A 25,945-nucleotide genomic window follows, 5' to 3' on the forward strand; every position below is an offset into this window, starting at 1 on the left:
ATGTGGCAGATTCCTCAAGCTTTGGCCATGTGTAAATCAGTCAGCATCCGGGGTATCGGAGGCAAAGCTGTCGTCCTCTGGAGTTCCTCTGTAGTCACCGTCTCTGGTGATCTCTTCATGGCTGACTCGCTTGTTTCACATGCGCAGTTTGTAGGCTGTTGCTTTATTTGAGTTGCATTTCAGTTTCAGACCCCAGCTTCTCTCTGCTGTGGTGGATCCAGAGAGCTATCTCATCCATCTTGACGGTAGTGGAGGTGGATGAAGCAATAGTCTCTTGTTTTAGGTGTTTGCTTTATGTGTTTGAAGGCCCTTTAACAATAGAGGCCTTTTTCCTCCCCTTTGTAACTTTGTTAAGTCTGGAGGAAACAGATCTAACAAGCAAATTAAATGCAACAGGATCTAAAACAAGAAGATGGAATCATTATTAGAATATCTAGGAAATGTGTTACCTAAACCATGAGAGATTTTCTCACTGAGAGAGGCATGTAGGCCTGGCCAGGTTTATGTGAGGCTCAGACCTATCTGTTTATATGGGATATAGGAAGAAACATCATAAGGAAGATGCGAACCTCTTTAGGGAAGACACCTGTTGACTCTCATTACCTAGCCTGCCTGTGAGAAGAGCTGGCTTGAACAGGAGGTTAGTGTAGAACAGGCAGCATATCCAAGACGAAGATCACAGTCCTGTCTATACTGAACCTAGGCCTTCCCCTCTGCAGTGGTGGTTATCTTGGAAGCTGGGCAGAGTAAAGGGCTTTTTCAGCTTGGAGCCAGCATGGTCTCATTCTAATCTGAATCCCTTCAGCCCCAGGGAAGTTCCACTCAACCAACTCTTAACAGAATTTTTTAGAGGCTGGCTTTAGTCAGGATGCCTGTTTACCTGATTTCTTGGCTTTCCGTATGGAAACCTAATGATATTTGGGCTGGACTGCCTCCTAGGGTCTCTCTAATGGCAGAACATAGTGTAAAACAGCTATTAGTTGTCTCACTAGCTGTCTTTATATTTGCTCCACAAACTAATAAAAACATTTGTTACTAAGTTTTTATACATTGACATGCAACCTACACACATGTATGTATAACATACATTATAAGACTGAGACAGGGGCCGGCGCTATGGCTCACTTGGTTAATCCTCTGCCTGCAGCACTGGCATCCCATATGGATGCCAGGTTCTATTACCAGTTGCTCCTCTTCTGGTCCAGCTCTCTGCTGTGGGAAGGCAGTGGAGGTTGGCCCAAGTGCTTGGGCACCTGCACCTGCATGGGAGACCAGGAGGAAGCACCTGGCTCCTGGCTTCGGATTGGCACAGCGCTGGCCATGGTGGCCATTTGGGGAGTTAACCAATGGAAGGAAGATCTTTCTGTCTCTCTCTCTCTTACTGTCTAACTCTACCTGTTGAATAAAAAAAAGAAAAAGAAAAAGAATAAAAAAGACTGAAACAGAAAGCAATTTTAGTAACAGTTTTTTAACTGTTTTTAAAATTTTTTTTAAAAAGATTTGTTTATTTGAGAGGTAGGGTTACAGACAGAGAGAGGGAGAGACAGAGAAAGTTCTTCCATCCTCTGGTTCACTCTCTAATTGGCCACAATGACTGGGGCTGGGCTGGCCAGGAGCCAGGAGATTCTTCTGGGTCTCCCATATGGGTGCAGGGGCCCAAGCACTTGGGCCATCTTCTACTGCTTTCCCAGGCCATAGCAGAGAGCTGGATTGGAAGTAGAGCAGTCAGGGATCAAATCAGTGCCCATATGGGGTGCCGGCACCACAGGAGGAGGATCCAGATGCTATGCCACAGTGCCAGTCCCAGTTAACTGTTTTTAAAATTATCATTTATTGATTAGAATTATCTTTTGTTCCTAGTATCCTAAACTAACCATATCCTTTTAGTTGGCACCTGTAGTTTATTGTTAAACTTTAGTATTATCTGTTTATGGAGCTGTCCCAAAATACTGGATGTAACAGAAATCATGCAAAGATGTTCTTTGGGTCCTAGAAGAGGAAATATTTAAACACAGAATCAACAATATTTCAATTTTTATGAGCAGTCTTGTTTTCTTTTGGAGGCTTGAAACTTCTTAGTAAGAGAATGTAATTGAAACAAGGCACCTGTTTACTCTACATAGTATTTTAGAAGGCAATTGTAGGATTTTGTAAAACATTTATCTCTTTTAGGTCTTCAAGCCTTTTTATTAAGATAACCTTTATGACATAACAACACAACAAGAGCATTAGATTTTCTAACTGTGGACATTTGTTTCAGTACATTTTATATTAGCATGACTTAAAGTTTAGTACCATTGTGGCTGGCAGTGTGGCACAACGAGTAAAGCTGCTTCTTACAGTGCCAGCATCCCATATCAGCACCAGTTTGATACCCAGCTGCTCCACTTCCAATCTAGCTCTCTGCTATGGCCTTGGAAAGCAGTACAAGGTGGCCCAAGTGCTTGGGCCCCTGGACCCTCATGGGAGACCTGGAAGAAGCTCCTGGCTCCTGGCATTGGATTGGCCCAGCTCTGGCCATTGCAGCCAATTGGGGAGTGAACCAGTGGATGCAAGACCTCTCTCTCTCTGCCTCTCTGTCTCTGTCTGTGTAACTCTGATTTAATGTTTAGTACCATTTTACATCTTGACAGTACTTTCAATAGGATCTAAAAAGGCTGATTAGTTGGTATCCATACTAGATGAGAAATATATCCTTTGACAGTTCCAAGGGGCCAACTGGAACTATCAGATTCCAAAGAAAAACTTTTGAGTTTTTGAATGTTAATGATGTCAAAGCTTAAATATCAGATTGAACCAGGATCACTTATCATCATGAATACAGATCAGATTTAATCACTGCTATAATCTTTAATTTTATATCACAGAAAAATAGATGGATAGCTTTTATATCCAAAAAATTCTATTTGTTTTATAAACTTTTATGACTTAAATACACCCATTGCAACTTACTTAAACCTTTTTTTCTCATTTTAGTCTAAAATAGCCATTAATTGTAAAAATTAGTCAAAGTAATTATTACAAGCCCTATTTTTTCTTTATTATTATTTTTAAAGTCTGTCTCTTAACCTATTTCACTAAGAAACTCATTTTTATCTTAGAGACTTTTTTTTCTGTCTGATTTTCTTGATTTACATTGAAATAATCCTTTAAAAATCTCAAAATAAAGATAACATTTTAATATAAAAGAGCATTCTGAATTACAACCTTACATCTAAGCAGTCTTTTATTATTTTATTTGTAGGCAGTTTATGAAAACTTATTTGTCAACAAATTCAAAATTTTTCATAAAATATTAAGTTTTAAGGGTATTTAAGTTTATATTTAGACACATTTATCTCATTTATGTTCATTCTATTTACATTTTGCAATTACACATAGATGACCTACAATGCTGATACTATATCATACACTGTATTAAAATTAGAATTACATTTATATGGAATTTCATTTTTTATTAAATGCCTCTAACTGGAAATCAGTGTTATCAACCTGAAATCTATTAAATGGTCATTTTTCATTTAGGAAAGACAGGCAGTGTTGCTGCAAAACACCACTTTTTATGGCCATATATTTTAGATTTATATTATCCAGTTACAGCTGAACCAAATTAGCACAAGAGTCATTATCCTGTCATTTTTATGTGTGAGATTATTATAACTCTTTAAATTTTAGATTGAGTTTGAGCCTAGTTTTTCACCTAACAAGCACCTTAGGCCAACACCTAGTCAACAGTCAGATACCTGGGATCTTCTCTGAAACAAACATGTGGTCAGGCAGTTACAAGACAGGTCCCAAGGGGGCTTTGAGCCAAGGGTGGGTGTGCCACATAGGCGAGAAGCCTATTGGAGATGCTAACTTACATTTAGGAGACTTCAGTATCACTGCCCTAGGCTGCAACATAGGGGGCCTTCCTCCGCCATTCCCAGCAAAGAGGTGGTATTAACACACCACAAATTAAAAAGAAGAAAAAAAACCCTCTAGATTGACTTTCTCTCTTTTTTCCCCAAAAAAGTACAGCTAGAGAGGTGGAGAGTGGAGTGAGCCTTTTCACAAACAGCCACCTGAAGAAGGGAACACATCATAAAATGGAAACTGATGGATCCTAAGGGGGATTGTAATCATCTGCAAAGGGGCTGAAGGACTCTGCGATGACTGGGCAGAATGCAGATTACCTGGTCTCTGACAATGGACCACTGTTGCTCCTGATGTCCCTGCAGTTCTTGAGTTTTCCTCCTGAGATTGAGATTCACTTTTTTTTTTTATCTTTTATTTAATGAATATAAATTTCCAAAGTACGTCTCATGGGTTACAATGGCTTTCCCCCCCATACCGTCCCTCCCACCCACCACCCTCCCCTTTCCCACTCCCTCTCCCCTTCCATTCACATCAAGATTCATTTTCGATTATCTTAGTATACAGAAGATCAGCTTAGTATACCTTAAGTAAGGATTTCAACAGTTTGTTCCCACACAGAAACATAAAGTGAAAAATAATAGATGATTTTTTTAAATGATGATGAAATCAGATCAGACCTATTGTCATGTTTAATCCCAGTGAGAGTCAAGTTGGGAATTGATAGTTTCTTTTCTTTTTTTTTTTTTTTAACAGAAGATCAGTTTAGTGTACATTAAGTAAAGATTTCAACAGTTTGCACCCCCATATTCACTTTCGTCAGATGAAGAACAGTTTTTACTATGATTTCACATCATGTGCCCATGTGACCACTATCCTCACACATGTACACAATACATTCACACAGATCAAGTATCTTGATTCTAAAGACACAGTGGAATTTATGCTGTTGCTATACCATTTCCTTATCCAGAGTTTAAACCTGCAGGGTTCTGAGTTGATGCCATCCCCTTACCCGTTTTCACTATCTTCCTAGTTGATCCTACCTTGAATATCTTTTCTCATAAAGTCCTGTTCTTTTCCTGATATTGCCCTATTTCTCAAGAGTGGCAACAACTGGATTTATAGAATGACACAATCATGTGTTATGGATGTCACCTGTCTTACAGAGAACTGCCTTCCTAAGGACAATGGCAAAAATCACCACCCACAGCAACATTCAGCTGGTGTTAGGGATCAGCATGTGTTTAATAACCAACATCTTCTAGCAGTTAGTATAACTTCACTTGCTGTGTTTTTTCCTGATGTGAGTTCTTTCTCTCCGTGTGTCTTCAGATCATTTGTTTACATTTCTCTGTTAATCAGGCCTAAGCATTATTCAGAGTTAAACAGAATCCAACACTGATACCTGGAGCACTGGGTGTTCAGTCTATGAATCCACTTGGTTTCAGCATTTCTCCTTCACCAGTTTCAGATCCTCTGCTTTCTGACAGCTGCCTCTCCTCCAGCAGCTCCTGATGGTTCCTTGCCAGCTCTCTACAATGAAGTTAATGATGCTCTTCCAGTCTCCAAGATGCACAAATAAGTATCAAAAGCTTTATGATTGAAACAGCAAAGCAAGTTACAGAAATCAAAGCAAGAAAACTAAAAAAAGTCTGTTTTTAACTGAATTCACACCGGTTTTTGTAGAAACCCTTATAAAGTAATTGCAGGAGCCTAGTTTGAACAACACATGCTTCATATAATGTGCTGGTATCAGTGAATAGAGAAACAACTTACCCTTCCTTGACCACCTTTCTTTCTGTATAGTTTTATTTTTTTATTTGACAGGTAGAGTTACAGACAGAGAGAAAGGTCTTCCTTCTGTTGGTTCACCCCCCAAATGGCTGCTGATCCGAAGCCAGGAGCCAGGTGCTTCCTCCTGTTCTCCCATGTGGGTGCAGGGTCCAAGCACTTGGGCCATCCTCCACTGCCCTCCTGGGACACAGTAGAGAGCTGGACTGGAAGAGGAGCAATTGGGATTAGAACTCAATGCCCATATGGGATGCTGGCACTGCAGGCAGAGGATTAACCAAGTGAGCCATGGCACCAGCCCCTCTTTCTATATAATTTTCATAAAGAACAGTCACACTTGTCTCCACTAATTCCAATTCAGCTTCTTGTTTGGCTATCACAGAACTCAATATATTATATTTGTATTCTCCGTTTCTTTTTAGTTGTTGTAAAGAATAAAGCTATTATGTTTGTGTGTCAATTTGTAGCTAAACACTTGGTTAGGATAAGTAGAGGAGAAGGGTGAGGATCCTAGAGACAGAAAGCCATTCTGCTTCTCAGCAAAAACTCATGTTTTCCATAATGGGCTTTCTACCCTAAAAACAACATACCTTCTTCCAGTTTCCATACACTGCAGTTCAGGTTCTCTGCTTATCTTCCTCCACTTCATTTATATCTCAAATTATTAAGAGAAAGATGAGATGTTCAAGAAGTTATGGTTGTACAATATTGTGAATGTTTAAAATTGCTTTTTGTTAAAATGGTTGGTTAATTGTACTTTACGTATTTTCTACTAGAATACATATATTTTAAAAACTTGAAAGCGAAGTAATCTTTTTGGTTCTCTGATTTATGTCATCAAGAGCAGTAACTTTTGTGAGCTCCTCCCTCTTGATATTTAGCTGAGCTTTTTCTTCTAAACCTCCTTGCCTTCAGACTTCAAATTCACTCCCATGATATGTGAGTGACTAGTGTCAAACATTCACATTAATGACTTAATTCCCAGAAGAAAACTCCATGTATATATCACACAATTTTGACTTTCTACAATATAACATACTGTTCTGCTTCAAATCTAAAGCATACAATGGGAATCCTATAGTAAGTATAGGTAGTTTACATCTCAATGTCCTGATGTGTTCATTGAAAGCATGCCATTCATGTCTCTGAACATTTTTTCCCAATATCTGCACACAGGAAAGAAACAAAACATGACTACAATTTCCATAGAGACACTCAGTAATAAGCTGAAAAGATAAAAGGTCAATGAAACATATCCCTTGATACCTTTCTATCTGAGGGGAAAGAAGTTGATGCAGGTTAGGAATAGGAGAAATGTCAAGCATGTAAGAAATGAGGATCAACAATAAAAGAAACCACCTTGAGGCATGATCATTCAGTGTGTCTTCAATATTCCCACTTAGGATGTAAAGGGATAGATGGCTAAATGATGGGCAAAGTAACAAAGGCAGAAAATGGTCCAAGTCAAATGATTCAAGTGAACTTTCCCTAAAGGCATGAAAAAACAAAGAAAATAAACTTAACATCTCAGTTCACATTGAGAAGTTCCTATTCTGTATTAGGAGAGGTTGGGACTGCTCTACTTGGCTTGATATCCTCTTCCTTACACACATATTTTCAGTTTATGTATGCAGGCTGGCATGCAGTGCTGAATGTTAAGATAATATATCATACTTCCTGGTTCAATGAATTTATAAATTCATTGTAGAATTAGTACAGCACTTGAGCAGCTTCAGCAAGAAAGTTCAAACTCCCACAATTTTACTGCCATGAGAGACTGTTCACCTCACTCCACCCAAGACATAAAAAGTGTCAAGAGCCAAATTATGACAAAATGTAACCTCCAATCACTTACCACATCCTGATGCTCTGCATGCTGATCTCTTTTATACTCATCTGACCATGAGTAATTTCAATGAGGTTATTTCCTATATCATCAGCATCTTCAAGCTTTTTTTCATCATCCTTTAAGAAAGCACATTGAATCACTGAGTCATTCTTTGGTTTTTACATCAGCTTCTAGGATTTATTGCATTTAAAAAAAAGATTTATTCATTTACTTGAAAGGCAGAGTTACAGAGAGGCAGAGGCAGAGAGAGAGAGAAAGGTGTACCAACCACTGGCTCACTCCTCAAATGGCTGCAATGGCCTGAGCTGTGCTGATCCAAAGCCAGGAGCCAGGATCCTCCTCTGGGTCTCCCATATGGGTGCAGGGGTCCTAGGATCTGGGCCATCTACTACTTTCTCTGGCCATAGCAGAGAGCTGGACCAGAAGAGGAGCAGCCGGGACATGAGCCAGCACCCACATGGAATGCCTGCACCACAGGCAATGCCCCTACCCACCATGCCACAGCACAGGCTCCTAATGTGTTAATAAAGGAATCTTGGTTTAAATTTCAGCTTTCCATCAAAGAGACTCCTTTTGTTTCTGAATTTTGATATTGTTTCTTTGATTCACTAATATTTATGTGTATGGAATAAAGGAACATAATTAAAAATATTAATTCAAATGTTGACCAAAATCTATCTTAAATTGTTTGACTCAAATATCAAATAAAAAGAACCTTATTTTATATTCAAGATTTTTCTTTGATAGATTATATAAAAAGAAACTTGATTGCAAGAAGCAATAGCAAAATAATCAAATTATGAGGTATAAATGATTCAGAGAGCAACAAAATAACATAAAAATCAAAAGGAGAATGATACTTTTTTCCAAAGACATTTTTACAGCTTCAGTATACTACATCATGACATTATTGATATTTTCAAAATTTTTCTGTAAGTTAACTAGAAGGAGATAAAAGCAATCTCTGATATTGAGGAACATTCAACAAAATCACATTATGCCAATATATTAGAAGCAACTGTACATTATCTGGCACTATGCACGTAAAATGTGTTTATGAAAAAGATTCTTTATTGCATAATGTTTTAAATCTAATAAAAAAGTATCCTATTTCAATGAAATTCCTGTTAAACTTCTACATTCTTGTGAAACTATCTTTGCCTAACTTCCCTGCTAGCAGTAGGAACTATTTCACATGGAAAATTCTATAATCTCAAATAATTTTATCTTCAACAGAAATGAAACACATAAAAATATCAAGCATCTAGTGTTATTGTTCTTTCTTCTATTACCAACACTAATAAATACATCTCTTCCAAAAACATCCTCATTCAATTAGGTTTGTCCAAATCCCAGCCACTATTTGGAATTCCATAAAAGAAATATTAAAATTTTCAGTTGCTTGGCTACTCCAAAAACTTGTGATGACTCCCTTCTTCAGAGGAACTACATTTCACAAGAAGCAGAGAAGAGGCTCTGGAGACACACTTTTGAGATCAAGCATGATTGAGTGCATTCCCTGACTTGCCTCTTAGCATCTAGGAGATCTGGTTTAACTCACAATTCATCTATGATGGGCCTTCTCATCCTTAATATGATTCCTTAATATGAGAATGCTATCACCTACCATAAACATGAACAATATGCTTAAAGCCTGCATCTTTCAGATGGGTCACACTTACCAACACCTCAGGCAGTCCAGTCAATTTCTCTGACACTCAATTCTCTCCTCTGACTCCAGAATGTATCCTGGTCTTCTATTTGTTCTCCCATTGCATGAACCTGTGTGGTGGGAAATAGCAACTTGACCTCTCTCCCCTCTTCCTCATCCCAATGAAAAAGCAAAACAACACTGAAAAGCACAGGTGAAGGTTACAACCCAAGGACACAAGCTCAGCAAGTAGCTGAGATCTAAACATAGGACTAAGGGTCACTTCAACCTCCCCACACCTTACTACTACCACAGAGCTGCTCCATGTTAAATGTGGCATTCAGCTGAGGCCTTTGTCTAAGGCACTGATGGGCTAAAGGATATCAAAGACATGCACTAAATAATGAGGAGACAAAAGCAAGGTCACTAGAGGAAACTTTATCCTCTGCTGCTTACTATTACTGTAAACTGTAAACACAGCCTGACTTCCAGTCAGTTAAAACTAAAAGCTCACATAAATGGCTTATTTATCAAATTTGCATTTCCCAGAACATTTAAAGATTAATCACTTTCAGAAAAAATGTCCAACCACAATATGACAACTTATAAAGAGTTCATGAATTTCATATATACTGCTTTATGAAAACAATTTTAAATACACAGCAGGTTTTGTATCTGGTGAACAAATTTCACGTATCTCATACATACAGTTTTATGAGTATAATGATACTTCCCTCCTATCTCTGTCTTTCACTCCCACCTCTCTCCTCCTTTATTTTCTTATTTAGCTTTTAATTGTTATAATAACATGCCTTCAAATTACTTTATAATCACAAGGGTAAACCTTCACTAAATGAAGAATTCAACAAGTATTAAGTAGAAAAACTACTGTTCCTCAACAGAATAGAGAAGAGTGATAAACACTCTTCAGAGGCCAGAGCTATGGCACAGTGAGTTAAGCCATAGCCTAAAGTGCCAGTATCCCATATGGGCACAGTTCCTAACAAGGATGCTCCACTAATGCTCCCGGAAAGCAGAAGAAGATGGCTCAAGTTCCTGCACCCAGCCTCCCATGTGAGTGACATGGAGGAAACTCCAGTCTCCTGACTTTGGCCTGATCCAACCCTGACCATTGTGGCCATTTGGGAGCAAACCAGCAGCACTTTCTGAAATGGATAAATCGATTAAATTAGCACATTCATCACCTCACACACTTGTCTATGATGAGAACATTTATGTCCTCACAGCAATTTTCAAGTATGCAACATTCTAAATCATAAATTTTCTTTTTTAAAATATTTAGTTTATTCAGTGGGGCTGGCTCAGTAGTGTAGCAGGTAAAGCCACCACCTGAAATACCAGCATCCCATTTGGGCACCAGTTCAAGTCCCAGCTGCTTCACTTCCAATACAGCTCTCTGCTATGATCTGGAAAAATCATAGAGGATGGCCCAAGTGGATGGAATTTTCTCTAGAATAGATCACATGCTAGGTCATAAAGCAAGTCTCAGCAGATTAAAAAAAAATCATACCTTGCATTTTCTCAGACCACAATAGAAGGAAGCTGGAAATCAACAACTGAAGAATAACTAGAACATATGCAAACACATTAAGACTGAACTACATAACAGTGGGTCATAGGGGAAATCAAAGGAGAACTCAAGAAAACTTCCGGAAACCAATGAAATCAATATTACATCCTATCACAACTTATGGGAAAGAGCAAAGACAGTGTTAAGAGGGAAGTGATTAGCAATGGCTGCCTACATCAAGAAATTTGAAAGGCACCAAATAAATGAGTTACTGATGCATCTCAGGGACCTTGAAAAACAACAAATCAAACACCAAATTCATAGGAGAAAAGATATAAAATAAATCAAATAAATACAAAATTGAAACAAAAAAACAAAAGTTCACAAAATGAAGAGATGCTTTTTCAAAAAAAAAAAAATAAACAAAGTTGAAATGCTACTGGCCCAACTAACCAAAAAAAAAAAAAAAAAAGAAGTCCAAACTAATAAAACCAGAAATGAAAATGGAAATGTAACAACATATATCACAGAAATAAAAAGAATCATCAAGAATTACTACAAAGAGCTGTTTGGCAAAAAAAAAAAAAGGGGGGGGGTGGGGAATTGTTGAAGAATAGATTCTTGGACAGATACAACCTACCCAAATTGAGTCATGAAAACATAGAAAACCTAAACAGATTAATAACCAAGAAGGAAATTCAGTGATTAAGACCCTCCCAACAAAGAAACCTCAGGTCAGATGGATTTACTGCTAAGTCAACCAAACATTTAAAGATCTAAATCCACTTAATCTATTCAAAATAACAGAATTGGAGGGGATCTTCCCAAACTCCATCTATGAAGCTAGCATCACCTTAATTCCAAAACAAGAAAAAAAGACACAGAATAAGAGAACTATAGACCAATTTCCTTAATGAACATTGATGCAAAAATCAATGAAATTATAGCCAATAGAACCTAACAACACATCAGAAAGATCGCTCAACCAGACCAAGAGGGATTTATTCCTATTATGCAGGGGTGATTAATCACTCACAAGTCAATAAATGTGATATATCACATTAGCAAATTGAAGGACCAAAACCATATGGTTACCTCAATTTCTACAGAGAAAGTATTTGATAAAATACAGCATCCTTTCATGATGAAAACCTTAAGCAAGTTGGGTAAATATGGAACATTCCTCAACACAATCAAAGTAATGTATTTTAAGCCTGTGGATAGCATTTTATTGAATGTGAAAATGTTGGAAGCATTTCCACTAAGATCCAGAACCAGAAAAAGATGCACAATCTCACCATTACTATCAATACACTCCTGGAAGTTTTAGACAGAGCCATTAGGGAAGAAAAAGAAATCCAAGGGGTGCAAATTGGGAAGGAAGAAATCAAACTGTCCCTGTTTACAGATATGATTCTGTATAGAGAGAATCCAAAAGACTTCACTAAGAGACTATTGGTACTCATGAAAGTGGTTTCATGTCAGAATATACAATTAATGCACACAAATCAATAGACTTTGTATACACAGAAAACACCATGGCTGAGAATGAAAATCTAATACCACTTCTTTTCAAAATAAGTACAAAAATACCTTGGAATACATATAACCAAGGATATAAAAATCTCTATGATGAAAATTATAAAACATTAAAGAAAGGAATAGAAGAAGATCCTTAAAAATGGAAAAAAAATCATCGTTGTTCATGGAATGGAAGAATCAGTATCATCAAAATGTCTATACTACCAAAAGCCATTCCTGTCAGATCTAGGACATTCTGCTCAGATCTAGAAAAAATGATGATGAAATTCACATGGAAACATAGGAGACCCCAAATAGCTAAAACAATTTCTACAACAAAAACAAAGCTGGAAGCATCACAATGTTAGATTTCAAGATATTCTATAGGGCAGTTATAATCAAAATAGCCTGGTACTGAGAAAGAACACCAGGTAGGTTGACCAAGGGAACAGATTACAAAACTCCAGAAATCAATCCATGCATCTATCCCCAACTTATCTTTGACAAAGTAACTAAAATCAATCCCTGGACCAATGACAGTATCCTCAAGAAATGGTTCTGTAAGAACTGCAAACTCCACATTCAGAAGTACGAAACAAGACCCCTACCTTACATCTTATGCAAAAGTCCACTCAAAATTGATCTTTGACCTAAATCTAAGACATGATGCCATCAAATTATTACAGAATATTTGGGATATCTTGCAAGACATTGGCCTAGGCAAAGACTTTTTGGAAAAGACCCCAGAAGCACAGTCAATCAAAGCCAAATTTGACAAATAGAATTACATCAAAGTGAGACACTCCTGAACTGCAAAACAAACAGTAAAGTGAACAGGCAACTGACAGAATGGGAGAAAATATTTATAAACCATGCAACTGATAAAAGATTAATATCCAGAATAAAGAGATCAAGAAACTCAACAACAACAAAACAAACAACCCAGCTAAGAAATGGGCAAAGGACGTGAATAGACTTTTTCAAAAGAGGAAATCTAAATGGCCACCAGATACATAAAATCAGCAATCAGGGAAATGCAAATCAAAACCACAATGAGGTTCCATTTCACCCCATTTAGGATGGGTTTCATACAGAAATCAACAAGCGACAAATGCTGGCGAGGATGTGGAGAAAAGGTACCCTTAACCACTGTTGGTGGGAATGTAAACTGGTCCAATCACTGACAAAGATAGTATGGAGATACTACAGAAATCTGAATATAGACCTATGATATGACCCAGCCATCCCTCTCCCAGGAATTTACCCAATGGAAATGAAATCAGCATATTAAAGAGGTATCTGTACCACCATGTTTACTGCTGCTCAATTCACAATAGCTAAGATATAGAATCAACACAAATGCCTATCAATCCAAGACTGGATAAAGACATTATGGTATAGGAACACCATGGAATACAACACAGAACTAAAAAAAAAAAAGAAATGAAATGAAAATTCTGTCAAATGCAACAAAATGGATGGAACTGAAAAACATTATACTTAGTGAAATAAGCAAATCCCAAAAGGACAAATACAATATGTTCTCCCTGATCTGTGGTAACTAATAGAATGCTTTAAAGGTAATCTATAGAAGTGAAATTGACACTTTGAGATATGGTGAGTTTGAAAAGCCCTTGTCTCAACTGTTGAGGAACAGTTTTTGTTCTTTTCATACTATTTGTTGAACTCTTCACTTAGTTTAGAGTTAATATTATGTGAATAAAGTTAATTGAAAATAGGTCTTAGCAAAAAATAAGAATGAGAAGAAGACAGAGGAAAATGATGGGTGGTACTGTGGGTGGGAGGGAGGGAAGGGTTTGAAGAATCACTATGTTCCTAAAGTTGTATATATGAAATGCATGAAGTTTGTTTACCTTAAATAAAATATTCCTAGATAAAAATATGTAAGTAAATAATATAAATAAAAAAGAAATATTTTCCATCTGCTGGTACATTCCCTCAAATAGCTGTAATAGCTGGGGTCAGGCTAGACCAAAGCCATGGGCCAGGAACTCCATCTGGTTCTCCCACATGGGTGCCATAGATTCAAGCTTTTGCCCCATCATCAGCCACTTTCCCAGGTTCATAACCAGGGATGCAGATTGGAAGCAGAACAGGGAGGACTTGAACCAGTATTCATATGGGATGCCAGCATCATAGACAGGGGTGTTTCCTACTAAGCCACAACATGGGCCCCTATATTATAATCAGCAAATTCACAACTAGAGAAATTGACATTCCCCTTCCCAAGTCATATCCCTTTAATTTCTTATTCTTGCCTAATAGCTCTGGCTAAAACTTCCAGAACTATATTGAATAGCAGTGGTGAGAGTGGGCATCCCTGTCTGGTACCAGATCTCAGTGGAAATGCTTCCAACTTTTCCCCATTCAATAGGATGTTGGCTGTGGGTTTTTCATAAATTGCTTTGATTGTATTGAGGAATGTTCCTTCTATACCCAGTTTTCTTAGAGTTTTCATCATGAAAGGGTGTTGTATTTTATCAAATGCTTTCTCTGTATCTATTGAGATAATCATATGGTTTTTCTTCTGCAGTCTGTTAATGTGGTGTATCATGTTGATTGTTTTGTGCACATTGAACCATCCCTGCATGCCAGGGATAAATCCCACTTGGTCTGGGTGGATGATCTTTCTGATGTGTTGTTGCATTCTATTGGCCAGAATTTTATTGAGGATTTTTGCATCTATGTTCATCAGGGATATTTGTCTGTAATTCTTTCAATGACATTCTCTTTAGATGTGACTTCTAGCACATGCACAGGCTCCTAGAACCCACAACACAGTGGGAATACAGAATACCTCTGTCAGCCCAGAAAAGCAGTGTCATACGGCCCTTTACACATGCAGCACTCTTCAAATGCTTAGAACACTGATGGCATTTTCTCTGTCATGATAATGTCATAGGGTGCCTGCATACCAGTTCCTGTCTCCAATGCAGGGAAAATTTACAGAATAAGATGGGGTAAAATGAGCAGAGAGCAGAAGAATTATTTGCACAGAATGTGGAAGTATACATTCAAGAAGCACTGTAGGCATACTCAAGTTAGAGTTGTACTCAATGAGGTTCAGGTCCATCACTTTATATAATATGGAGGCATAAGGAATAGGCTTTGGGGTCAGGTTAACTGAATATTCAAGGTATTAAAGGTGGTTAGAATTTGGGGGGACTGGAGTACCACCCATTTCCTTGCCCATCCCATTTTTGGAAATATCAGAAGTATTCAAGGCATCAAGTGCATGATGGAAGTAGAAGTGTCAGCTATGGTAACTGAAAATTAATGACATTATAATTAGCTATAGGTCAACAAGAGTTTGCAGTATTTTTGGCAGGTGCCAGTTCTGAAGGATATTTTTGTAGAAACTGCCTGGAAAGAAAGAGTTGGCAGTAGAGTTGGAGCTACCAGGAGGGCCTGGTGACCTCAGGGTCTCCTTGCTAGTCACCTGCTTGAATATGTTAAAAAGTTTGCATATTTGAGAACACTGCACCAGTGGTATAGCAGGCAATCTTATGAGACAGATTTCCTTTATTCAGCAAAATACCTTCTCATTTCCCACGTTACCACATGGCCCCAAAGCTCTCTCTGTTCTGCTGTTGAGAAGTATTCAACTGTGTGATTCTATCAGCTTCTTCCTGCCCCCATTCACCTGTTCAAGAATACTTGGGTGCTATATAGGTTTTCTGTGTCTATTAAAAAACAGACCACAAAATGAGTGGCTGAATAATAGAAATGTAGCTTCCAGGGAATGGGTCCTTGGCACACTGATGAGAGCACTACTTGGGATGGCTACATCCCATCCCAGAATGCCTAATTTTTCTTAGGTAAGAATTTATTTATTTATTTGGGTCTGATGCTGTGGAATACTGGGATAGGCCTCCATCTGTAGTGTGGTGTCAGTATCCCAAGTGGGCACTGGTTTGAGTCCTGACTGCTCTGCTTCCAACATATCTCCCTACTAGTGTACCTGGAAATGCAGCAGAGGATAGCTCAAGGGCTTGGGCCCCTACAACTAATGGAAAAAGCTCCTTGTTCTTGGCCCAGCTGTGATGTTGCAACCATTTGGAGAGTCAACCAACAGATAAAACACATCTCCCTCCCTCCCTCCCTCCCTCTCTGTGACTCTGCCTTTCAAATTAATGGATCTTAAAAAAAAGAGAGAGAGAAACAGAGAGAAAGAGGTGGGGAGGGAGGAAGGAAAGGAAAGAGGGAGGAAGAAAGGGAGAGAGAGAGAGAGTTAGAGGGGGGTGGTGTTTCACCTATAGTTTCACTCTGCAAATGGCCACAACAGCTTGGAGCGGGGCCAATTCTAAACCAGGAACCAGGAGCTTCATCTGGGTCTACCACATGGGTTCGGAGTCCAAGGGCTTGGACCATATTCTACCGCTTTCCTAGGTGCAATAGTGGGGAGCTGTGTTGAAAGTGGGGCAGCCAGGGCAGGAACCAGCACCTGCATGGGGTATCACATCTCAAGCATCAGTTTAAAGAGTTACACAAGGCCGGCGCCGTGGCTCACTAGGCTAATCCTCCGCCTAGCGGCGCCGGCACACCGGGTTCTAGTCCCGGTCGGGGCGCCGGATTCTGTCCCGGTTGCCCCTCTTCCAGGCCAGTCCTCTGCTGTGGCCAAGGAGTGCAGTGGAGGATGGCCCAGGTGCTTGGGCCCTGCCCCCCATGGGAGACCAGGAAAAGCACCTGGCTCCTGGCTCCTGCCATCGGATCAGCGCGGTGCGCTGGCCGCAGCGCGCCGGCCGCGGCGGCCATTGGAGGGTGAACCAACGGCAAAGGAAGACCTTTCTCTCTGTCTCTCTCTCTCACTGTCCACTCTGCCTGTCAAAAAAAATAAAATAAAAAAATAAAAAAAAAAGAGTTACACAAAAATGACAGCCCCCAGGCTGCCTGCATTTGTCACAGCTCTGTTTCCCATCTACCTTCCTGCTAATTCACACCATGCTAGGTAGCAGGAGATAATTCACATACTGAGGTTCCTGCCACTGACATGGGAAACCAGGATTGAGCATTAAGGTGACTGGCTTAGGCATGGCTCACCACCAGATATTGCAGGTATTTGGGGAATTAACCAGAGGATGGAAGATCTCTCTTTCTCACACTCAAACACACCAAAGTAACAAAATAAAAGTTTTTAAGTTTCATTTAATTTCAAGTGGATTTACAAAGAGACAAAGAAGGAGGAAATGAGGGAGGGAGGGAGGGAGGGAAGGAGGGAGGGGAGAGAGAGACAGAGATAAAGAGAGAAATATTCCATCTGCTGGTTCACTCACAGATGGCCACAGGGACTGGAATTGGGCCAGGTCAATCCCAAGAGCCTGGAACTTCACCAGGTCTCCTATAAAACAAGAGGCACAAGGACTTGGGTCATCTTCTGCTGCTTCATTGGGCATGTTAGCAAGAGCTAAATCATAGCTGGAGAAAATGGGACTCGAAGCTGCATTCATATTGAATGCCATGGTTGCAGGCAGTACCTTAATTTGCTGTGCCATAATGTTGGCTGCTGTTGATCCCCACTTTCTGGTAATTTGAATTGCAGAATGACAGCAAGACAGAAAGATAAAGTGAGACAGCTGACCAGTAGCAGAGACAGAGAGATCTTCCATCCACCAGGTCACTCCCCAAATGTCTACAATGGCCAAGGCTGGGCCAAGTTAAAGCCAGGTGCCCAGAACACCATCCAGATCTCCCATATGGGTAGCAATTGAGCAAGCACTTTGGCCATCACCTAAAGACTCCCAGAGTATACATTAACAAGGAGCTGCATATGAAGCTGGGCAGCTGGGAATCACCCAACACTCTGATATGGGGTGCTGGATTGACAAGCAGCAGCTTCAACAGCTGCACCTGAGTGCCAAGCCCTATCATGGTTTGTCATTGTGCAACTCCCTATCCTTTAGTGTTGTAGACCTGGGATGTGCTCCTAATGTATGTAAGAGAACAAAAGCTTGAGATGTGGTTCATCAAAAAGTGAAGCATGGGGCTGGCTCTGTGCTGTAGCAGGTAAAGCCACCACATGTAGTGCCTGCATCTCATATGGGTGTCAGATTGAGTCCAAGCTGCTCCACTTCCAATCCAGCTCTCTTATATAGTCTGGGAATGCAGTAGAAGATGGCCCAAGTGCTTGGGCCCTGCACCCAGAGCTTAGTCTCCTTTATCCCTTTCTCTTTTCTTTATAGATTCAAGTAGAACATAAGCATATAGTTCTGTAAGCTTTGATGCTGGTTAACTGTATGATCACTAAGTATACTGACAAGAGTTCACTGTCAAACTTAAGAATGGGAATCCAAGATGGGGGAGTTGGAATGTGAGTGGGAGGGAGAGGAAGTCCCATTGTGTCCTGAAAGCTGTATATAGGAAACATATGAAACTTGTATAACCTAAATAACATATAAATCAATTTAAAAAGCTCTTTTCTTTGTTGGTCACAAAAAGGGATACAAAAACCTTAGAAGAATTAGCACATTAAATAAATCACTTTTGAACCACTCTGTTGTGGCTCACTTTGGTCTACCTGCATAAAACTTGGATACAGGGAATCATCTCCTATTATTTAAATTAAACAATGTTAAGCAGGAAAACAATGACATAAACAAGAAATCCACCAAGTGGCCATTTCTCATTCAATCTCAGGGAGTACCAAGGCCAAGCATTGATACATGGAAACACCACATTTTTGATTCATGGGTTGAAACTAATGTTTCTTTCTCTGTAAAATACACCCTAAAGGTTATTAAAATCTGACTCTAATCACATCCTGTTATGTTATCCAAACCAATTTAACCAACTTAGAAAACAAGTTTGGAAACTTTTTTTTGGGGGGGTGTTATGACATTATTTATGTATTTAGTTTTACTAAAGAACATAATCTACCTTTGGAATTTTCACTATTACATTAGTGGATCATTGAAAAGTCAATAAATTTTTTTAACTTTTATTTAATGAATATAAATTTCCAAAATACAGCTTATGGATTACAATGGCTTCCCACCCATAACGTCCCTCCCACCCGCAACTCTCCCCTCTCCCACTCCTTCTCCCCTTCCATTCACATCAAGATTCATTTTCAATTCTCTTTATCTACAGAAGATCAGTTTAGCATACATTAAGTAAAGATTTCAACAGTTTGCTCCCACACAGAAACATAAAGTGAAAAATAATAGATGATTTTTTAAATGATGATGAAATCAGATCAGACCTATTGTCATGTTTAATCCCAGTGAGAGTCAATTTGGGAATTGATAATTTCTTCTTCTTCTTCTTTTTTTTTACAGAAGATCAGTTTAATATACATTAAGTAAAGATTTCAACAGTTTGCACCCCCATAGAAACACAAAGTGAAATATACTGTTTGAGTACTCGTTATAGCATTAAGTCTCAATGTACAGCACGCTAAGGACAGAGATCCTACATGAGGAGTAAGTGCACAGTGACTCCTGTTGTTGACTTTACAAATTGACACTCTTGTTTATGGCCTCAGTAATCTCCCCATGCTCCAGTCATGAGTTTCCAAGGCTATGGAAGCCCCTTGAGTTCTCCGACTCTTATCTTGTTTAGACAAGGTCATAGTCAAAGTGGAGGTTCTCTCCTCCCTTCAGAGAAAGGTATCTCCTTCTTTGAAGACCTGTTCTTTCCACTGGGATCTCACTCACAGAGATCTTTCATTTAGGTTTTTGGTTTTTTTTTTTTTTTTTTTTTTTTTTGCCAGAGTGTCTTGGCTTTCCATGCCTGAAATACTCTCATGGGCTTTTCAGCCAGATCGGAATGCCTTTAGGGCTGATTCTGAGGCCAGAGTATTGTTTAGGACATCTGCCATTCTATGAGTCTGCTGAGTATCTCGCTTCCCATGTTGGATCGCTCTCCCCTTTATTTATTCTATCGGTTAGTATTAGCAGGTACTAGACTTGTTTATGTGCTCCCTTTGACTCTTAGTCCTTTCATTATGATCAATTGTGAACTGAAATTGATCACTTGGACTAGTGAGATGGCATTGGTACATGCCACCTTGATGGGATTAAATTGGAGTCCCCTGGTATGTTTTTAACTCTACCATTTGGGGCAAGTCAGCTTGAGCATGTCCCAAATTGTACATCTCTTCCCTCTCTTATTCCCACTCTTATGTTTAACAGGGATCACATTTCAGTTAAATTTCAACACTTAAGAATAACTGTGTGATAATTACAGAATTAAACCAGTCATATTAAGTAGAGCAGACAAAAAAAACTACTAAGAGGGATAATGCATTAAGTTGTTCATTAACAGTCAGGGCTATGCTGATCAAGTCACCGTTTCTCATAGTGTCCATTTCACTTCAACAGGTTTCCTTCTGAAGGCAGTGATATTTAAGCTCCAAAAGGGAGAAATCACTTTAAAGCTGACGTCCAGTTACATGAGACTGTTATATAGCCAAATGTCATAGAGGGGGAAGGGAGTCACTGAAAGTCACTGAAAGGGAGATGCCTTCCTGCAGAGGAATGCTGAGCTGAGAGAGGAGTCTTTCTCCACCCATCTCACACTAGGAAAAGGAGTAAAGTTAACAAAACACAAATTTGAAACCAGGCACTAGAGTGGAGTGGTCCCTATTACAAGCACAACAGAACTTTGGCTCCACAACCTGATAATGGATTTTTAAATTATTCTATGGAGGAAAGATGTGATCTAGCACCATATTGTGAAAGAAAGTGGAGACAGACATTAGGCAAAATATCTAGGTTCCTCAGGAAGCCATTTCTCTTCATCCTGTAGTTTGAAAATAAGCCAAGCCATGGTGCAGAGAAAGTACAACCTTCTCTTTTTTTTTTTAATTCTGGCAGTCAAAGGAATTTCAGTGTTTAAGAACACAACCCAAAGGACAGCCAGTTATAAATGATTTGTTTCCCATCTGTGCTGAGAAGATAAAGAGAGAAGCTTGCTTCAGCATTTCTCTCTCATGCTACCCCATTTCCTGCTCTGCAGCCTCCTGTACACCATGAGGTCCAGGATGAGGGCAGCAGCAGCCCATAGGACCAGGTGTGTGTACCTAAACACACTCCTCCCGATCAGGTTTCTTTATGTTGGATAAGATTTGTACTCATTTAATGCTCTCTGGCATCCTGCATGCTGAGGTCCATGAAATGGGAGGAAATGGCTAGTAGGAATAAGCAAGCATACCTATGCTGTCTTCCCCCAGTCAGGCTCTAACAGTGCACTCCAGGAGGTGGAGACAGGACTAGGCACCTGCACTATACAGGTCTTTGTACCTATGCCTAGTGTGAGTGAAACCAGTTGCCTTACATCCCCAGTTTTGAGCCATGACATATGGCTGAACTTGGAAATGAGGTTCCACAAAGGGGGTCTCAACTAATACTCTCATGGCCAGAGTTTGGAGGGAGGACAAGTGATCCTTGCTGCCCAGACTGTTGAATGTGCAGAGGGGGAACAGCGGTGTGGTATGAGGATAGAAATTTTCCCAGGAGGTCATCTTTAAGAGCATGGCTCTGGGATTACTGGGATTACTTCCAACGAGCTCTTTGGCAAAGAAAAACCTGGGCAGGAGAATGGAAAGCATGGGCATTAGTTAACTGGCACAGGTGACTTCTTCCCATACATATGGGTCCTGAGTTCTTTGGGGCACACAAGAATACAGATCAATGGGAGACGCCACCTAGGTCTGCAATGCAGGCTCCTCAGTTCAGATCTAGGAGCTTTAAGTTGTCACAGGAGATTCTCATCCAGGGAACTGGGAACGTGGGCTTGGAGAATGAAACTCAGAATAAGAGTTCCCAGGGCAGAGAGCCACCTGAGCACATAATGCAGGCAATAATCAAAGAAAGAATAAAGTGGAAGGAGGACAAAAAGTGTCATCCAACTTAGGCCCTGTATCTTAAAACCAGTATCCCACACCAATTGCTTTTAATTGGCTCAAAGACCTGAGGTTTTTAAAAGAAAAATGACTATGTAGAAGATCAGGTGTTTTCCAAAAACCAGAGAAACAGTCTGCCTTACTCACCTTTCCAATGGATCTGAGGCAATCCAAGTCATGGCACCAATGATGCTGCAGGAATTTCAAGTCCATTCTTTGTCTCACAGCAATAAATAATCACAACACAGATAATGAGGGTGGGGGAGCAAAAGCAAAAGTAGGTTTTCTTGAGAAAATGATACTCCTGCTAGTCAGGAGGGGAACTAAGGAAGGGGTCTAATAAGGCCTGGGTACAGGAAGTTTAATTAGAGAGTTATATTAATGGATTCATTTTCTAAACAGACTTGAACACCATGTATCTGTATCTTCTCTCTTGGGAAATGGTCATGACCCCAAACCATGAAAAAATGTTACCTTACCTTATTGTCCCATTTGAAAAATGGGACAGTATATTCCCTCTCTGCCTGTAATTTCTCTTACTGCCTCCTCACCTTCCCTCTCCCAGACAGGATTCCATGACTACCTCTTAATTGTTTCACTTCTCATATAAGGGCCCCACCTCTTGGGCATTTCCCAAGAGGCTACTGAGATGCCACTTTGTACTCTGGACTCAAGGGCTTTCCTCTGGGGCTGCAGTATACAACACATCCAGGTGAAGAATTTTACAATCCTCCTGCCAATCCCTGGGCCATCCTTGCTCTTTTTAGCCTCAGTATCTTAGGTCCCTGCCTCCTCCTCCTGCTGCTGTTTCCTGGGATGCTCTGTCTCTCTGGTGCTCCCTGGGAGCAGCTCCTGACTTCTAAATCATCCTCACTGCTGTTGGTGCTCAGTGTGGTGGAGAGGGAGGTCAGAGGATCCTGGCTGAGGACTGCACAGGCAGCAGGGATCCTTGTCAACATGACCAGTTGGGAACTATCTGTCCTGCAGGACTCACTGCTACTCATATTGGGAGTCCCATGGCAAGGATTCTGTCCTGATTGGTCTTCTTCAAGCATCAGTGGTTGGGAGCTGAAAGCGGCACACTCACGGGCTCTGCTATTGCAGTCTGAGTGTCCCAGGAGGCACTGGAGAATGGGGCAGCTCTGAGCACTGGGGATGGCCTGAGGCATGGGCTTCACTTTGTTGTGGTCCTTCTGAAGTACAGGGGACTGGGTTGGAGCTTGGGTGGCAGGGAGCCTGCTTTATGGTCCAGCTGGAATCCCAGGTCCTCAAGGGAACTTAGAGCTTCAGGACCCTGAGGAGACACTAGAGGCTCCACTTCACTATGTCCATGTATTTTTTGCATGCTGTATCCTTGCTGTTGGCATATCACCCAGTGTGGCACAGAGGACAAGGAGTCATCCCATTCATTAAGCTACAGCGGAGAGCATAGGCCCCATGGGAATTCTCATATTTCCTGTTCCTGGGGAAGAAACAGAAACTCTTCATTTGTTTCAGGTGCTTCATGTCCTACACTGAGCCACTGGTGGCCTATGATTTCTGCCACTATGGGCCTTGCCTCAGGGTCATAGGTCAGCAACCTGTCCAACAGGTTACAAAGCTCTGGGTTTATGTAGTAGAGGATTCTGTAGTATTCAGACAGGATGGTTACCTTCAGCTGCACAAAATCCTCCCCATCAAAAGGTAGTGACGTGTGGGGAAAAAAAAAAGAATAAAATTCAAACTCCTGAAAATACTCCTCGATTATTTGATTTAGTCAAAGTAAAAGATGAGGAAATTCTCCAAGCTTTTTAGTTTGCTTTACGGGATACCTTGGTAACTGACAACTTGAATCAAGCTACAAGAGTAGCATACCAGAAAGATAGAAGATGGAGAGTGGTAACTTTACAAGGACAAATCATAGAACAGTCAGGTACTATGACTGGTGGTGGAAGCAGAGTAATGAAAGGAAGAATGGGTTCATTGGTTGTCATTGAAATCTCTGAAGAAGAGGTAAATAAAATGGAATCACAGTTGCAGAGAGACTCTAAAAGAGCAATGCAAATCCAAGAACAAAAAGTACAGCTTGAAGAAGCAGTAGTTAAGTTATGGCATAGTGAACAAGAAATGAGAAACACACTAGAAAAGTTCACTGCAAGCATCCAGTGATTATCAGAGCAAGAAGAATATCTAAATGTCCAAGTTAAGGAACTTGAAGCTAATGTACTTGCTACAGCCCCTGATAAAAAAAGCAGAAATTGCTTGAAGAAAATGTTAGTGTGTTTAAAAGAGAATATTATGATGTGGCTGAGAAAGCTGGTACTGTAGAAGCTGAGGTTAAATGATTACACAGTATCATTGTAGAAATCAATAACCATAAACTCAAGGCCCAACAAGACAAACTTGATAAAATAAATAAGCAGTTAGATGAATGTGCTTCTGCTATTACAAAAGCCCAGGTAGCAATCAAGATGGCTGACAGAAATCTTAAAAAAGCACAAGAATCAGTCATTTGTACAGAGAAAGAAATAAAAGATACTGAGAAAGAAGTAGAAGACCTAACAGCAGAGCTAAAAAGTCTTGAAGATAAAGCAACAGAGGTCATCAAAAATACAAATACTGCAGAGGAGTCATTACCTGAGATCCAGAAAGAACATCGTAATCTACTTCAAGAACTGAAAGTTATTCAAGAAAATGAACATGCTCTTCAAAAAGATGCACTTAGTATTAAGTTGAAACTTGAGCAAATAGATGGCCACATTGCTGAACATAATTATAAAATAAAATATTGCCAAAAAGAGATTTCAAAAATATCACTGCATCCCATAGAAGATAATCCTGTTGAAGAGGTTTCAGTTTTGAGCCCCAAAGACCTTGAAGCAATCAAGAATCCAGATTCCATAACAAATCAGATGCACTTTTGGAAGCCCAGTGTCATGAAATGAAACCAAACCTTGGTGACATTGCAGAATATAAAAAGAAGGAAGAATTATATTTGCAACAGGTAGCAGAATTGGACAAAATTACTTACAAAAGAGATAATTTTGGACAAGCATATGAAGATCTGTGGAAACAGAGGCTAAATGAATTTATGGCAGGCTTTTATATAATAACAAATAAATTAAAAGAAAATTATCAGATGCTTACCTTGGGAGGGGACACTGAACTGGAGCTTGTAGACAGCTTGGATCCTTTCTCTGAAGGAATCATGTTCAGCGTTCGACCACCTAAGAAAAGTTGGAAGAAGATCTTCAACCTTTCTGGAGGAGAGAAAACACTTAGTTCTTTGGCTTTAGTATTTGCTCTTCATCATTACAAACCCACTCCCCTTTACTTCATGGATGAAATTTATGCAGCCCTTGATTTAAAAAATGTGTCCATTGTTGCATTTTATATATATGAACAAACAAAAAATGCCCAGTTCATAATAATTTCTCTTCGAAACAACATATTTGAGATTTTGGATAGACTTATTGGAATTTACAAGACATACAATATAACAAAAAGTGTTGCTGTCAACCCAAAAGAAATTGCATCTAAAGGACTGTGTTGAATTTATTCATACTGAAGACTTCAAATCAAGTAGGCATACATTCAGTGTGTTATTGATTTTCTATTTGTAATGAATTGTATATATATAAAAAAAAGGTAGTGACCCTGTCACCATGGTGTACAGGACCACACCCAGACTCCAGACATCAGCCTTGTACCCACTGAACTCCTCATCTAAGAATTCCTCTGGGGCACAGTATTCAAAGGTCCCACACAAATACTTCCAGCATTCTCCATCAGCCAATTTGCAGCTGAGCCCAAAGTCGGTCAACTTAATATTTAGATTGGCATCTAGAAGGAGGTTTTCTAACTTTAAATCTCTGTGCACGATGTGCTACATATGGCAGTAAT

General features: G+C 39.7%; 1 pseudogene; it reads left to right on the forward strand.

The window, feature by feature from the left end:
• Positions 1-25,619, forward strand: LOC127488879 (structural maintenance of chromosomes protein 4 pseudogene; annotated as a pseudogene).
• Positions 25,620-25,945: the final 326 nt, after the last annotated feature.

This window comes from Oryctolagus cuniculus, chromosome 19 (assembly GCF_051225735.1).
Source record: "Oryctolagus cuniculus isolate XC-2025 breed Fujian yellow rabbit chromosome 19, ASM5122573v1, whole genome shotgun sequence".
In the NCBI taxonomy this organism is placed as follows: domain Eukaryota; kingdom Metazoa; phylum Chordata; class Mammalia; order Lagomorpha; family Leporidae; genus Oryctolagus; species Oryctolagus cuniculus.